This window comes from Aethina tumida, chromosome 1, assembly GCF_024364675.1.
Source record: "Aethina tumida isolate Nest 87 chromosome 1, icAetTumi1.1, whole genome shotgun sequence".
NCBI lineage: Eukaryota > Metazoa > Arthropoda > Insecta > Coleoptera > Nitidulidae > Aethina > Aethina tumida.
In genome coordinates, this window is record NC_065435.1 from 14,099,815 (window position 1) to 14,119,004 (window position 19,190).

Sequence of the window (19,190 nt, forward strand, 5' to 3'; positions counted from 1 at the left end):
GGCATTCAAAATATGCGATTTTCGATTCGCCGCGCCCGCTGGCCGGCAGCTGCGGGGGCCGCAGGCCCCCTACGGACACAGTAAAATCGGGCTGATTTTTTGACGGGGGGCTAGGTGAAGATGGGACTCGGGATGGATGTGCGGATGAAGAGCGGCAGTGCCAGTGGTAGCGGCGGCCAAGTGAAAGAAGCAACAGGATTTGCGGGTCATAAGGACTTGAAGGCGCACGCTTGCAAAACGCCAGCACGCGAGTGTGGAGTGTCGGGTCTGTGCTTTGGCGCTACGACCACATTTCCAGCCAAGTGTCCGTGAGGCTAGGCTGTGATCGTTCGTTCGGTGCCACCGCCACTTCCTTACGGTTACTAGTGCTCGCTGCTCGCTGTGCTTTTGGGTAAGCTCCCTCCGTTCCTTATCACCATTCCGCCAGTTTATATGTTTAGGCGCCGCGACGGATCAAAACAAGCGCCGCGTGTAAATATATTATTGGTGTTTAGCACACGCAACTGATTATTTTTTATTCTATTTTATTATTATTATTTTTTTTTTGGCCGTCGTCTCATTTAATTGCGGCCGCCGAAGTTTGGCCGGCCACTTGTGCGTCCGCCTCGGCGGACTTAATCCACGCTCTTATCCTTTTTATTATTTAAACTACCTATTATTTATTAAGCGGCCGGATTATGTCGCAAAATATGCCCCTCTCCAGCGGCACCGGCTTTATATATTTTTTTTTTTTCGCCCCTTTTTTATTATTTTTGTTTAACCGTAAACACGATAAATTTATTTTAAAAATGCGCATATGAACATTACTTTTTCTCGACAAAGCACGACGCCGGGGAATAATTACGGACAAACAAAAGAATGCCGAAATAAATCCTATATCACATAGTTTGCATTGCATATAACTGCATTGTTCCAGCTATTTCCTATCGTATACCTATACGTATCAATAGGGATAGGTTGCATATCCTCGCAAATTGTTTCTATAATTCAGATTATCCCCATACTTTAATGAACTTTATCGCTTTAATATTTACTCGATACGTGCACACACATACCCCGGTTTGTATCTCGTTCAGATAACATTCCGTACATTTTTAAATCCGTTTTAAGTTTTATTAATAAATTTAATTATACCCAATTTTTTTTTTTGGTTGTACATTATTTAATTTAATAACAATAACCGGACGGTTTAAAATTTAATTGGTGCGTGTCCATTTTATAACCATATAAAATTATTGTGGTCGTTAAAGGTATTAAATTTAACGAAATTTACAAATGAGATTTTAAATTACGCGTACGACTGCTTAGTTTATAAATCCCGGCGGCACGTCGGATAAATTAAATTAAGAGATTAAATGAAATAAATAAAAACTTAAATTCCTTAAAGTGTACATAATAAACACATTTTTCAAACATTATTTAACTTAATTTATCGTAGTGTTTCGAAAGTTTCCAAAGTTTTCAATAGACGCTTAATTAAACTGCACTAGTTTACACGCGCTTTTTAAAATAATCTATTTAACACGAAATTGTTTATTGCAGCTTATTTTTATGAAAGCTTTAATTAAATCCGGTGCTTATTATTATTTTTTTTTATGTTATATTAATTTGGCAGTTGTTGTTTATTAGTTATTTCAGTTAGTGTTGAAATTTTAATTGCATGGAATGAAATAATAGTTATTTTTTCAGTTATTTGTTTTATTCTTAAATTTTGATTGAAAATTTATGTAGTGAATTTTTAAATGGACAATATAATTTTCATTTTAATATGATGTCAATGCCTTCGCTTAATTTTTAGTAAACTCTTATTTTTATATTTTAAGATTATATTTTATGTTGAAATTTTAATTAGAACGAATGAAATAATGATTATGTTATTTTTATTAACCTTAAATTTTGATGACAAATAATCTAGTGCAGTTTTTAAGTGTACAATTTAATATTTCATTTTTACGTTTGTTATTTATTGTTCGTAGGAAACGCAAGATTTAAAATAAATGAATCTAATACCTATATATAAGTTTTAAATGTAATTAAACTGACGAACCAGTTCTCACTTAAAAGTTCCAAATTAAAATTTTTAAAAAAAACAAAAAATGTCATGACAAACTTTTGATGTTACAGAATAAATAATTCAATAACTTTATAGAATTTGTTAAAATATGTTTTTAAATAATTTTATTACTAGGAAGAAATCAATACATTAATTAAATTATATTTATATTCCATAATTATTAATTCTTTAGAAATAATTATTATCAGAGTTAATATTATATTATTTCAGCAGTTATTACATACTCCTATTTTTTATAATTCTAGTTTTTATTTTGTGTTGAAATTTTAAATGCTTATTATTATTTTTATTTTTTTTTCAGTTGTTTTTGTTTTGTTTGACTTAATTTTTTTATCTAAAATTATGTGGTTAATTTTTTAATGGACAATATAATTTTCAATTTTACATTAATTATTTAATTTTCTTAAGCTAATCCCCATAATTTATAAGGGTTACATTATTTTAATTTGTTGTCAATGTCTTCGCTTAATTTTTAGGTAACCCTTATTTTTATATTTTAAGATTTTATGCTGAAATTTTAATGAGAAATGAAATAATGATCCAGTTATAAGTGTTAATAACTGTAAATTGTATATGCAGTTTTTCAGTGTACAATTTAAATTTTCATTTTTACGTTTGTTATTTATTATTCCTTAAAAACACAAGATTTAAAATAAATGAATCTAATACGTATAAGTTTTAAATTTAACTGACAAACTTCCCAGTTCGTAGTTAAAAATTCCAAATTAAAATTTCTAGAAAAGCTAAAAAATTATGGCAACCTTTTGATGTTGCGGAATAAATAATTAAACAACTTTAAATAATTTTTTGAAATATGTTTTGAAAGTATTTTAATACTAGTTTGAAAATATTAATTAAATAGTTATGCTTCGATCTGAATAGTTACCAAACATTTACATGATATAAATGTTGGTATAAAAAACGGTTTTAAAAGAGGTGTGTGAACTTATTTAATTGGATACAATTACAATTGCACATGTATGTATGCAACCACAGCCATTCCATAAACTACATTTTACTGAAAATAATAAAAAATCTTTTGTATAAATGAATATTTATTTTAATAAATCAATTACTATTTTTAAAATATTATTGTGTGTGCAATTTAATCTAAATTGATTTCGTTAATTAATTTTGCTACTAATATTATTTTCAGATAATTTAGACAGGGTGATCCCCATTTAATAAATCTTACTTATTAAACAAATTTAATTTCAAAACTATTACGAATATTATATAATATAATTTCATACTAAGAATTACATTTTAGTAAAAAGAGTTAATGATTAATATGATAAATGAATATTTATTTTAAAGAAATTAATACTGAAAATAGATGTTTTAATTTTTCATTTTTATATTTAATATTTATTAATTTTAAGAAGCACAAGATTTAATATAAATGAATTTTATACCTGTAACTTCAGTTCAGTGAGTTCCAAATTTAAATTTCGAAAAATAACTAAAATATAGCAATCAACCTTTATGTCACAGAATTAATAATAAAACAGTTTTAAATTTGTCAAAATACGTATATCAAATCAAAACATTAATTAAACTATTTCCTTTTTAAAAAAATATTTGTAAAAGGTTATTAATTTTGCAATAATAATTAACTTTAAATATGATGTATGAACTTCTATTATTAATTTTAAGAATTACTTATATAGTATATGTTTCCATTATTATTTTTTATTCTTAGAAAAGATTTATCAACAAATTTAATCAAACTGATAAACTCGCCACATCTTATTTAAAATCAAATTAAAATGTGTAAAAAACAAAAAATATGATAAACTTTTTATATTATATAATAAATAATTTTATAACGTAAAAATTAAACGGAAAAAACACGTTTTAAAAATATTTTAATACCGAATCATAACATTAATTAAATATTTAATAATTCCAATTTTATACATAATTAACGGGGATTACGAAATATTAATTCTGTAATAAAAAATTAAATGTGGTCTGTGTTGTTTATTTAAATAAATACAATTATATATGTGTGTATGAACCACGACCATACCATAAACTATATTTATTGAAAATGATAAATAAAACTTTTTTAAAAATGAATATTTATTTAAAAAATCAACTTTTAAATGCGTTATTGTTACCATACAACTTTATAAATGTGTTTTTATGTACAATTTATCTATAAATGCATTTTTTATATAGTGTTCAGTGGAAACAGATTTTCTATCTAATTTATGATTGTATGTTGAATATTTAATATGGCATTTTGTAATAATATTAAGTTTAAACAACTTACACAGGAATTTTTTTAATAAATTAGTTTTTGTGATCCTTATTATTTAGTAAACTTTTGACATCCTGTATCTTGCTTCTGATTTTTTTTTTCATATTTGAATGATTTTTATGCACATACCATCAATGTATTTGTATTTGTTTTGCCATATTAAATTTTTCATATGTTAATTTTGACGTCATAATTGAGTGCTTGAAAACTGCATTAGTTGATTTCAGTATTTATTTACAATTTACCGTAAAAATAATTGAACTGAAATGGTGATGATACAATACTTTGTAAATATGCGTTTAATCATATGATAACAATTCAGCAGGATTAGATGACATTATTGCAAAATCAATAGCCGACTGCATACAAACATATTTTGAATATTATATTAGTATTTGGGCTGTCACTTATGAATAATTATGTAAATGTGAAGTTAATACTTATTAATTATTAAATAATTAATCGACATGAGGAAACTGCGACGCGGGCTCTGGAAGGATTTAAATGACTTATGTTCTCGACTATCTATTTAAATTGTATTGCAAAAACAATACAAGCCGGATTATAAAAGAAATTAATTCTGCAGCATCTTGAATCCCATAAATATTAAATCACCCAGTGACATCGGGCTGTAATTTCTTGTAATTCTCTTCAGACATTCCCTTTTTATTTGGTAATTGAAATCTTCAACTACTGTTACATGGTTCGATGAATATTCATTTAAGCTGTTGTCAAAACTGTTGAATTTGTAACTGTGTCTAATTAACATTTGCAATTAATATTTTATTCAAAACCAACCCACCAAATTATTGTAAATAATACATATTTAATGTTAATATTGGATAACCAGCTGAAAATTTGATAATTGTTGTATATATAAAGCGGAAAATTCAATAAATTTACACCGACCGATTACAATACACCAATGAACCATTTTTGATGAGAAGCAGTTTGAAAAACTAAAAACGGTTTTAATTAGCATTTATAGTGGGAAGAAAACAAGCGTTGTAGTAACCATCCATCAAAAGTCGTTGATAAAATTACAATAGAGGAATAACAACAAGCTGGAAAATTGCAGTGGAATATATTTAAAACACCACATAAAAGATTACCGGCATCAGCCATAAAGCTGCAGCAAAATAACAGTTTGCGGGTTGTGGAATATATGGAAAAATTAACCGCACGTTCTATTGTCCATGCATATTACTAATACATATACCGTGTGGTCAGATTAAAAAAAAACTACTTCCTTTATGATCACTTCGTTTATTTCTACTAAAACTTAAATTGCTTTTATGATTATTTCCTTCCAAAAACATTTTTAACATTTAATAATATTAAATATATTTACTTGTAAATTGAGAATAATTAATTTGATTTAAGTTTGTTGATAAAGAAAATAAAAAAGGTAAAACTAATAAATAGTAAAAAATTATCTAAATATCCAACCATCATTGTTGTCGTATGAGGAATAATAAAATATTTATTATGTTGACTTTTATAAGCTCACAGTATATTAAAAATGTAAAAAAGTGCCACATAACTTCGTTTATATTGTAAAAAATAAAGTTTGGAACTAAAACATCAATTGACATTTGTTTACTTCAGTTTAATAACGTTGCACCATGATATTGTGTATTTCCACCATAAAATAAAGATAAATGAAAGAAATAAAAGACGAAACATTAATAAATTATTTAATTATTTTATAATTGTGTTATTTGTATAAAAAAGTTTTGTTTTATCGTGAGTAATGGCAACTATTATGCTTTTATCATATAATATCTTATTATACAATCATAAATTATTATTTTTACTCAAAAATTATTATTAATTATATAATAATAGTAAAGATATTTAATTTGTAGTAAATTGAGAGTATTTCATTTAAGGTTTTTGATAGAGAAAATAAAAAAGGTAAAACTAATAAATAGTAAAAAATCATCTAAATATCCAACCATCATTGTTTTCGTATGAGAAATAGTAAAATCATTATTGTGTTGGCTTTTGAAAGCTCACAATATATTAAAAATGTAAAAAAGTGCCACATAACTTCGTTTACATTGTAAAAAAAAGTTTCGGACTAAAACATCAAATGAACTTTGTTTACAGCAGCTTAATAACGTTGCTCATAATATTGTGTATTATCACCATAAAATAAAGATAAATAAAAGAAATAAAAGACGAAACAATAATAAATTATTTAATTATTTTATAATTGCGTCATTTGTATAAAGAAGTTTGGTTTTATCGTGAGTAATGATAACTATTATACTTTTATCAAGTAATATCTTATTATACAATTATAAATTATACTTTTTACTCAAAAAATATTATTAATTTTAAGATATAATAATAATAAAGATATTTAATTAGTGGTAAATTGAGAGTATTTCATTTAAGGTTTTTGATAGAGAAAATTAAAAAGATTAAACAAATAAATAGTAAAAAATCATTTAAATATCCAACCATCATTGTTTTCGTATGAGAAATAGTAAAATCATTATTATGTTGACTTTCGTAAGCTCACAATATATTAAAAATGTAAGAAAGTGCCACATAACTTCGTTTACATCATAAAAAAAGTTTCGAAGTAAAATATCAACTGAACTTTGTTTATAGCAGATTAATAACGTATAGTTTATTGTCACAATAAAATAAAGATAAATAAAAGAAATAAAGGACGAAATACTAATAAATTATTTAATTATTTTAAAATTGTGTCATTTGTATAAAAAAGTTTGGTTTTATCGTGAGTAATGATAACTATTATGCTTTTATCAAGTAATATCTTATTATACAATTATAAATTATTCTTGTTACTCAAAAATTAATATTGACAATAACATGTAATAATAATAAATAAATTTAATTAGTGGTAAATTGAGTTAAGATTTTTGATAGAAAAAATAAAAAAGTATGACTAATTAATAGAATAAAAATCAACTACAAATCGTGCCATAATAGTAAAAATGGTCAAAGGGCAAACTTGTAAAAAATAAAGTTTTTAACTAAAACGTTTAATTAAATTTGTTTGCTACAATTAAATATCATTATACTGTATTAATATATATTGCAAACAATAAATGAAATTAATAATAATAATAATAGTAAAGCCTCTTAAATGGTTAAATCGTGGCGAATATTAAATAAATTATTTAATTATTGTGTGATTGTATAATGTCGATGGTTAATTTAGTATTGGTGCTCGCAATGAACATATTTTAACAAAGGGCAACCCGGGAGTAATTGATTTAAGTTTGTCGACCGACAAAAACAAAAATAAAAGGGCCTAGCGGAATGTTATTATGAAAAAAAAAGTGACAGAGTTAGAAAATTGGTGTTTTGTAAGGTGACCGTAATACGGTAACCTTGTGTCAACCATTTGTAATTAATGCCGCAAAAATGCAATCTCCTCCACGAAGCATTTGCCGAATTAAGCGTTTTCTACATTCTTGATTCAGCGAACTAGAAAACCCATATGCACATTCCATCATTTGCCACCAAGACTTTCGCGTCAAGCTGCGATTAATGTGGGGGTTTTAATTGTTCGTCGGCGTGTACATGATTTTCTAAAACGAAGTGCTTATCATTTTATCTCCGTATCCTTCTTTACTGTCCCGTTCCCGCGTGTCACGAATATTTATTTTTCAAATGCAATATTTCGCCTGTCCCGTCTCTCCGCCGTTTCGAATTTTATGTTGTGTTCAAAACAAAATCGCGTCGGAAATTTTTCTACTATTCGAATACTTCTCGAATAATTTTAAAAAGCGCTTTTCCCATATTTTATTTCCGGGTGTTTCTCAACTTTTTGGCCGGATGGGGAATTGTTTTCGTTTTAATTAAATTGCCATCACTTCGTACGAAATGCTGCATTAAATTAATATTATCTTTCGATACCAAAAATATACTAAATATAGTAGTTGAAAAAATGTGAGATGTGTTACTTGAAAAGCCAATCTGGAGAAAGTGGGACTAGTTCTACAAGAAAAACCGTGGTGTCTACTAAATATGTGAAAGTCCAATTTTGACTTGCTTAAGATCAATTTCACTGGACCACGGAACAGTGGAGACGAGTTGTTTTCAGTGACGAGTTTAAATTTAATTTATAAAAAAGTGATGATTTAGCTTATGTTAAACATCCTACAGGGACAAAACTACACAAAAAGTTTGTTACATCCATAGTGAAACATGGTGGTGCTATGAGGATGCTTCAATTCTTCTGACGTAGTTCTCTTTATACTGATTTATGTACAAACATATATTAAACAACAATTTGCTTCCATATATTGAAGAAATGATGTTCTTGATAAATGTGTTTCAACATAAAAACGATCTCAAACCCAAAGCCAAAATTGTGACGAATTGGTTAAGAGAACAAATCATCGATGTTTTGTCTTGCCCGTTCCAATCTCCAAACATCAGTCCTATAGAAAACATGGGAGATTACGTTTACAACCAAATTGAAAGTCTGTGATTCAATCTTCAGATTCACACTTTTCGTATATTTAGAAAGTGGTCAAGTCTATGCCACGAAGATGGGCCAAAATTATAAAACAAAAATTTTTGTATATCCTTATTACACAAAAATTTAATGTTAAATTAAATAACACATCATTAAAATTTCCTTTTGTGTCCAGTAAAATTCAGAAAATTTGGAAATATATAGAATAAAATATGAAAACAACAATAGAAAAATAATATATTTTAACAGTTCACAGTAAATAAAAAAGTTATGCCGAAAACTACTGAAAAAACTATTCAAAATAGAAGTAGAATTTTTATAAATATGGTATTTATAAAAAATAACACTAGTGTAAAGAATTTTAATTTTACTTAAGGGTTTTAGTAACGTATATATTATTATGCCTAAATTTTATTGAATATTTTATTAATAAAATTGTACAAAATAAGTTATTTATTGACATGCTTTAATACTAAATATTAAAAAGATATTCAATAAATATTAATATGTATATTTTTGGATACAATCTTTTGTGAAATATTTGATTAAAAATTAGAAGCACCAGTTACAGTTTTTTAAAGATTTCAGCACCATTTAAATTAAATATAGGCCATTCAGTGCTTCAAATATTATCGAATGCAGCTTTTATAATTTATGGAGCAAAGCCCAAATTGTTTCTCTTTTATTAACTTCGACACAAAATAGCTATACTAATTAAAATATTTTTAATAATTGCTGGATATATTTTTATGTATCATACACATATATATTTATATCAACAATGTTTGGCATTATAATTAATTAAAATTATTAAATACGGGATATTCTATCATACAATGCCTCACCAGATAAAATGCAACTCAAAATAAGACGATTTAGCTAAACTTACCATAGTACGAAGTTGGTTCATTTGGGAGTTAGACGGCTCTAAAATTGCCATTTTTAAATCGATTTTTTCTTATAAATTTAAAACGGCTTACACAGTTTTACTAAAATTTGATCAGTTGATACCGATTTATCGGAGAAAACAACCCACATCTAAAATATAAAACTTTCAGTTTTCTAGAATAAATAATTGATTTTTAATTCTTTTCATTCATTTTAACAAAAAAATACTATTTTTAATATTTGTTGTTTTGTTTAATAAAAGAACATAATACTAAGTAAAACAACAATAGAAAAATAATAGATTTTAACAGTTCACATTAAACAAAGGAGCTGGATACTACTGAAAAAACTACTGAAAATAGAAGTAGAATTTTTATTATGTTAAAAATTTTAATTTTACTTAAGGGTTTTAGTAACGTATATATTATAATGCCTAAATTTTATTGAATATTTTATTAATAAAATTGTACAAAATAAGTTATTTATTGACATGCTTTAATACTAAATATTAAAAAGATATTCAATAAATATTAATATGTATATTTTTGGATACAATCTTTTGTGAAATATTTGATTAAAACTTAGAAGCACCAGTTACAGTTTTTTAAAGATTTCAGCACCATTTAAATTAAATATAGGCCATTCAGGGCTTCAAATATTATTGAATGCAGCTTTTATAATTTATGGAGCAAAGCCCAAATTGTTTCTCTTTTATTAACTTCGACACAAAATAGCTATACTAATTAAAATATTTTTAATAATTGCTGGATATATTTTTATGTATCATACACATATATATTTATATCAACAATGTTTGGCATTATAATTAATTAAAATTATTAAATACGGGATATTCTATCATACAATGCCTCACCAGATAAAATGCAACTCAAAATAAGACGACTTAGCTAAACTTACCATAGTACGAAGTTGGTTCATTTGGGAGTTAGACGGCTCTAAAATTGCCATTTTTAAATCGATTTTTTCTTATAAATTTAAAACGGCTTACACAGTTTTACTAAAATTTGATCAGTTGATACCGATTTATCGGAGAAAACAACCCACATCTAAAATATAAAACTTTCAGTTTTCTAGAATAAATAATTGATTTTTAATTCTTTTCATTCATTTTAACAAAAAAATACTATTTTTAATATTTGTTGTTTTGTTTAATAAAAGAACATAATACTAAGTAAAACAACAATAGAAAAATAATAGATTTTAACAGTTCACATTAAACAAAGGAGCTGGATACTACTGAAAAAACTACTGAAAATAGAAGTAGAATTTTTATTATGTTAAAAATTTTAATTTTACTTAAGGGTTTTAGTAACGTATATATTATAATGCCTAAATTTTATTGAATATTTTATTAATAAAATTGTACAAAATAAGTTATTTATTGACATGCTTTAATACTAAATATTAAAAAGATATTCAATAAATATTAATATGTATATTTTTGGATACAATCTTTTGTGAAATATTTGATTAAAACTTAGAAGCACCAGTTACAGTTTTTTAAAGATTTCAGCACCATTTAAATTAAATATAGGCCATTCAGGGCTTCAAATATTATTGAATGCAGCTTTTATAATTTATGGAGCAAAGCCCAAATTGTTTCTCTTTTATTAACTTCGACACAAAATAGCTATACTAATTAAAATATTTTTAATAATTGCTGGATATATTTTTATGTATCATACACATATATATTTATATCAACAATGTTTGGCATTAAAATTAATTAAAATTCTTAAATACGGGCTATTCTATCTATACAATGCCTCACCAGATAAAATGCAGCTCAAAATAAGTCGATTTTGGTCGAAGTTGGTTCATTTGGGAGTTAGACGGCTCTAAAATTGCCATTTTTAAATCGATTTTTTATTATAAATTTAAAACGGCTTACACGATTTTACTAAAATTTGATCAGTTGATACCGATTTATCGGAGAAAACAACTCACATTAAAAATATAAAACTTTCAGTTTCCTGACAATAAATAATTGATTTTTAATTCATTCATTTTAACATAAAAATACTATTTTTTATATTTCTTCTTTTATTTAAAATTGTAACATTTAAGGTAATGCCTTAAAACATTTATTAAATATATTTAATAAGTTATTTTATAGTTACAACATAAAATTGATTTAAAATGTGTAGCTTTTCTTTTTACCCTGTAGATTTAGTTAAATCTGGTTTTATAAAGACATTTTTAGGTAAAAATATAAAAATTGTAACATATTCAATAAAATCATAAGGAAATAAACAAAATAAATAAACGTATGTGTTTAAAATCCACCAACCACTTGAAGAAAATTAAAAGTTTGTAAATAAAACCCACACATTATTTACTATAGAACGGGAGCACAGGACGTCGGTATTGGCGCCGTTCCCGGCGCACTGCTTGATTCTTTCCTAAAGAAAGGTATAAAAAATGAGTTGACTCTATTCAGTAATTGAGTATGGGGCACGCAAGTTCATAACAATTCATTCAAATCCTATATTGTGAGAGACGGGGAGGTGAGGCCGACCTATTTGAATATTGTGGATGAATTGGCCCTACACTTCGCGAAAGAGGGTTCAAGATTTCTCAGCTTAGCGTCAAGTGCCGCCTGTATTTACAGTGTAACATATTTGTCTATAGTGAGTAAATATGAACTAGGAATTTATTTGAGTTTCCATGAGAATGAATTTCTTTTAATGTGTCACGTTGATGTTTCATATTTACTGTACGTTCGTATAAGTAATAAAATATTATTTTGGTGCAAATTATGCGGCTGAGTAATAGGTTAATTAACGTGAGTAATGTAAACTAAAAAAGTGGTAACCAAGTAACATAAAACAACTAGTTGTAAGCCAAATATCCTTCGGAAAATGGCTGGACTGTAACAAATGAGGGCCATCAAAGTTTAAAGGTTTGTGGAGAACAGTAGTGAAATGTTTGCATCGAATTCAGATATATTTCGTTAATTGGTAAGAACAAGGGCCCTCTGTCTAATAATCAATCAAAGTAGCGTGCTCATGACGGGACCGTGACAAGAGTGCCTAATATCGAGAAAAGCAAGCCGCATCGTATCCGACTAGCACTTTCAATAAATCAGCATTAAGTCTGGGTCAATAGGGTCAGTGCACCACCTTCTACGATTGAGAAAAATGCGAGACAATGTACCAGGCGAGTGGCCCACTCCCGGCCATCTGGCAATGCTCAAAGACGCTACCTAAGCGCTATAGATCCAACTTCTCCACCTTTTACACGCTCGTTCACTACAATCGAAGGCACTAATAAAATTATTTCGCCAATTTAACTAACCGACCTGCTAACTAAGTTACAGTCAGTCAAAGAGACCACACTTCTTCCACTGACCAATGCTGGCAACCCCCAATTCCTTGTGTGCTATTCATTAATCGGACAAACTAAGCATAGTCAATAATTGCATACGTTTGAACATGTTTTAAGTGCCACAGACTCCACGTTTGTATCAATAACTAGTTTGTTAATTTAACACTAATTGACTCCAAATAGCAAACATTTTCGGATTTAATTTGTGCAATTATCTCGTCCGTGCGGGAGAAGTGAAACCGTTTAATTATTTATCCTCCCCCACCAAAGAAACACCAACCAAAAAATATTCAAACCATTAAAGTGTAAATTACAGAAACAAGTCTCAGACATTTTACATAAATTAACAAAAACCCAATAAGATACCTACATAAAAAATTATAAAGGTTTACTTTGAAATTTATTGGGTCAAGACGGCATTAATCTCCGATAATTTTTCCACAGCCTCATTGTATTCGTTCAACGGAGAACGAGTTCTCACAGACGTTCCAATACAGTGAATTCAGGAAAAATCATTGGTATGTTGAATAGTTTTGCTTGGTTTAAGCATTTATGCCACAGGATAAACAATAGAAAAATAAAACTGCCCTCAGTTATTTCTTTGCTAATTACTTACTTGTCTGGCCTACGTGTGGAGTGATAAAAGAATTTTGAAGTGACTCTACGACTACATTAATCATTCTCATTTCTTATTGTTGATAGCCCAGTCTATTTGGAATAAGTGGCAATAAAACTTTAATGTTATAATCTTGCTGGACGAAATTGATTCCCTCAACTAAACGGAGCGCAAAAATTATCTGATTTGGACAATTTAACCGTTTGTAAAGGTTTTAAAGGAATCGATTTACTATCCTATTTAAAAAGAGGTCTATTAATTAATATTAAAGCCTCTTTATCACGAAAATAGTTAATTTTATCAAATATTGGCTTTGCAACTGTTGATTTTAAATATCTTCATTTGAGGTCAGGATTCTGTGTCACTCCTGTCAAAATAAAACTTTATATAAGCTGAAAGAATTCCCTTTTGAGTGTAATTAACTCTGGTTTATTGGATTGATGTTTATAACTTCAATATTAGTAATAAAATTTCATTGTGTACAAATAGTAATTTTGATTTATGTAATAATCCTCATTGGACAAAGCTGATGAACTAGTTAATTATTTGTCAAACTCGTTCAATTGAGAAAAGTATTTGATAGGCGATTAAGTTGGCAAAAGTATTCCAACGAATCGGTTTACTACCATAATTAAAATTAAAGAAGTCAGCCTGTTAAGTATCTAAACATTAATACAAACGGCAAACGGTCCTTTATTAATAGAACACTTCACCAGATATAAGATTAACTTCAATATTTATTGAGTCAAGATGGTATCAATCTGCAATTATTCTTCTACTACTTACTTCTTTCCTTTATATTATTTTTTCTATGCTAAAGGAAATGTCTGTAAAATCTTTATGTACTTTTGTTTCTTTTGCTGATCAATTTACTTAGTTCCGGTTTTTATAATTTATGTTTATTGAAACAAGATCATATAAATCAGCAATTATTCTTCTATTATTTGTTGTCTCCGCATATAAATTTCTTTCGTTCAATTGTATTCTATTACAATTTCCGTAATTTACTTCACTAGTATATTTTTCCTATTTAAATCAACGATAAGTAAGTTATTGTCTGCAAATGGTAATTTTGATTTCTGTAAGACCCTTGGTTAGATGAATTTGATGTACTAATTAATTATTTATCAAACCCGAGTGAGGAAAGTATTCGATTTAATTAATTTAACCGTTAGTAAAAGTATACCAACGAATCCGTTTATGGAAGCGGCCCTTTGTTAATTGAATACTACACTAGATATAAGATTAATTTCAATATTTATTGAGTCACGATGGTATCAATCTGGAATTACTTCATTTACTATTTAGTGCCTTTGAAGATGCACTTTGTATTTTATTTTCTAATAAAGTAATTGCCTATTTATGCCTATTCTTTGTTTTTATCATTGGTAGTATATAAAATTTAATTTTTTGCCAAGTTGTTATAGGTTGTAAATTGTAAATAAAATATTTGTAATAATCTTAATTTGATGAAGTTGCCTCTAGTTTATTACCAAATAAACAAAAGTATTTGATTCAACAAATTTAATTTCTACGAATCCGAATGTATTAAGTTGTATCTGTAGTTATTGTTTTTTTACATAATACATACTTATTTCATGATGAGATGTGTAACTCCATTTGTCTCGTTGGCCATTCAGTTTTATATATTGAGCATAATATACCACAAGAGAACAATAAAAATAATCCATATTTATTATATCTTATTCTTAACATTGTCTAATATGTCTGCACTTTCTGCAGCATTAAAATGAAAAAAATACATATTAAAGTCCTTTTTAAAGCTTAATTATACTACATAAATCATTAATTAGGTTCTAATTGTCTGCAAATGGTAATTTTAATTTCTATAATAACCTTGGTCGGATGAAGTTGATTCACTAATTAATTATTTACCAAACTCGTCGGAGTGAAAAAAGTATTTGATTTAACCAATTTAATCGCCAGTAAAAGTATCTCAGCCATTCGTAAATTATATGTCAGTCTGAGAAGTATCTATAGATAAAACAAAAGACAAACAGAGCTTTGTTGTGGATCACTACACTACTTTTAATCAAATATGTAATTATTTTTTAGTAATTATTAACTTTTTTCAATTGACTTAATAATTTAAATTATTTTTTAAATCTGCATAAATTAAACAAAATTGCGTCAACAACAGAACTTATTAAATCAATCAATCAATCCAATTTTATTCCTTAAAAATGGTGCACTTTTTTATTTTTTAATGGACAAAATTGTCTTTCGGTACGCTCTGTGAATTTAAATCGATTATTTACTAGCGGTTTTTTGCTTCTTATAATTATTTAATCATAGGTTGAAGTGAAACTGTAAAAAATTTAAAAAAAAAATCGATAAAATGTTAAGAATTTTAATTTTACTTAAGAGTTTTAAAATAATTAATAAATGCTTGATATATTTTTATATATCTACACATATATATTTAAATCAACAATGTTTGGGATTATAATTAATTAAAATTCTTAAATACGGGATGTTCTATCTACACAATGCCTCACCTAATAAAGTGCAGCACAAAATAAGTCGATTTAGCTAAACTTACCATAGTACGAAGTTGGTTCATTTGGGAGTTAGGCGGCTCTAAAATTGCCATTTTTAAATTGATTTATTATTATAAATTTAAAACGACTTACACGATTTTACTAAAATTTGATTAGTTGATACCGATTTTTCGAAGAAAAGAAAAATTCAGAAGCAGTTTATAAAGTTATAAAATAAAAGAACATAATACTATGTAAAATAACAATAGAAAAATAACAGATTTTAACAGTTCACATTAAACAAAGGAATTATGCTGAATACTAATGAAAAAACTACTGAAAATAGAAATAAAATTTTTATAATTATGTTAAGAATTTTAATTTTACTTAAGAGTATTAGTAACGTATATATTATTATGTCTAAATTTTATTATATATTTTATTAACAAAGTTGTGCAAAACAACTAATTTATTGACATGGTTTAATACTAAATATTAAAAAACTGTTCAATAAATTTTAATTTGTATATTTTTGGATACAATCTTTTGTGAAATATTTGATTAAAAATCAGAAGCACCAGTTTCAGTTTTTTAAAGATTTCAGCACCATTTAAATTAAATATTGGCTATGCGGGGCTTCAAATATTATCGAATGCAGCTTTTACAATTTATGGAGCAAAGCCCAAATTGTTTCTGTTTTATTAACTTCAACACAAAATAGCTATACTAATTAAAATATTTTTAATAAATGCTTGATATATTTTTATGTATCTACACATATATATTTAAATCAAGAATGTTTGGGATTATAATTAATTAAAATTATTAAATACGGGATGTTCTATCTACACAATGCCTCACCAAATAAAGTGCAGCACAAAATAAGTCGATTTAGCTAAACTTACTATAGTACGAAGTTGGTTCATTTGGGAGTTAGACGGCTCTAAAATTGCCATTTTTAAATGGATTTATTATTATAAATTTAAAACGGCTTACACGATTTTACTAAAATTTGATTAGTTGGTACCGATTTATCGAAGAAAGGAATCTACATCAAAACTTTGAGTTTTCTAACAATAAATAATTGATTTTTCATTTCATTCATTTTAACATAAAAATACTATTTTTTTTTATATAAATATGAAGATGGGTCAAAATTATAAAACAAAAAGGATATTATACAAAGTGTTATCGTTACATTAAACACAGATTTAATCAATAAAATTATATCCATATTTTATAGAATAACACCGTACAAAACAGCAATAGTAAATTAATGGTTAAAATATTTAACATATTGACAAAAATGTATTTCTTGCATTTGGTATTTAATGTGAAAAAACAATCCTTCAATTCGACTTGAGCACAATAATAACGTGTCGATAATATTTATTAAAACTGGCCGAGAGTTTTAATACCAGCTTTTCACGAATTAAACTTGTAATCGGGGCTTAACCATATTAAAAACATATGTGTCTCTTTCACTTGTAAAATGTATTTTCTATTGTTATAGGACGATTAAATTTTAGTGGGAGCATTTCAGCAAACAGTGGACGAATATAATGTAAATTCCGCATTATCATTTTAGTGACCTGTAGAATAATTTTTAATCTGAGATCGTGCTTAATCACGATTCCCGGGTATCATTTTACATGGCGTAACAAGAGCCCAAGACCATAATCAAAAACCGCGGAAATCAGACAGACGCGTTGCTTTAAAAATGTGCGATTGAAATCGTTGAGCGTAGATCAGAAGGATCCCGAACCGGGGGGCTGTGCGGACAGAAAGGACCTCTGTCGCTCACCGCATGAATATGCATGCGCTGGCCAAACACATATGCTGGTGATGTATCACCTACAAGCCCGCGTCACTTCCTGCCCACTATAATCAATTACTTGCGTAGATGAACATGTAACTTCGGTAACATGTATGAAAAGCTGCCATAAACAGAGCCGTCAAACGCAGCGGAGAACGACATGCAGCGCGATATAAACAGCGGAGACCAAACCACCTCTGTTTCGAGGCCTCTTGCACCCATCGGCATGTCGCCACGTTCGGCCGCAGAACACATTTTATACACCGCATCCTACTCTTATTAGGCCACCCAAACAACTACAACAACATGCCGATGATGTTTCCCTACGTCCCTTCCGTTCCCATTAAAGCCACCACTGCACCTCTGATCCAGTTCGAAAGATACCTGGTGGGAGCAAAGGCTGAGTGATGCCACCTTTCTAAATTGACTACGTATGGAAGTTGAAGCTGAGTTATTTCTTGTATACATTAGGACCTTGATTAAGTTTCCGATGTTTCTTCAAAAATGGTAATAGCAGCACCCAGTGCATGGAATTTTGAATGGTAACACACCTACAAGGAACTACTGTACCTAATCTTAAATTTCAAAGTATGCTGGTTTACTTTAGTGTGAACAAAGTAATTTTTATTGCTTCTGAAAATGTCCACTTTTGTGCCAAATAAACTCTATTTGCAGGGGAATTTTTTTGCACTATTTTACTCAAAAGAAATCTGCAGCTGTGTCACAAAGAATATTTGTTGAGACGGTGACCATGTTCTATCACATACGACATGCAGAGATTGGTTTCTAAGCTTCAAAAACAGAGATTTTGAACTTGAGGATAAAGAACGTTCTGACGCTCCGAAAAAATTTGAAAACAAAATTGGGGGAATTACTAGATCAAGGCTGATGTTAGACGTTAGAAGCTCATGGAAAAACATTACAAAAAGATGAGTCCACAGTTTCAAAAGGTTTAAAAGTGTTGAGAATGATCCAGAAGCAAAGATATTGGGTGCCGTAAGAATTGAAGCCAAGTGACGTCGAACGGCGTTTCCTGATGTGTGAACTTCTGCTTCAACGGCAGAAAAGAAGAGGTTTTTCACACCGTATCGTAACTGACGATAAAAAGTGTATTCATTACGATAATCTAATATTTCTTGTATACATTAGAACCTCGAATAAGTTTTCACTGTTTTTTCAAAAATGGCAGAAGCAGCACTCAGTGCATGGAATTTCG

General features: G+C 27.9%; 1 protein-coding gene across 1 annotated transcript in view; it reads left to right on the forward strand.

Annotated features, from left to right (window-relative positions):
* The first annotated feature begins 304 nt into the window (after window positions 1-304).
* The window catches only part of LOC109609531 (lachesin-like), a 120,970-nt gene continuing 102,084 nt past the window's right edge, over window positions 305-19,190 (forward strand). Inside the window, exon 1 of the mRNA XM_020026198.2 lies at window positions 305-391. The gene's annotated coding sequence lies outside the window, so the exon portion shown is untranslated. The remainder of the gene's footprint in view (window positions 392-19,190) is intronic.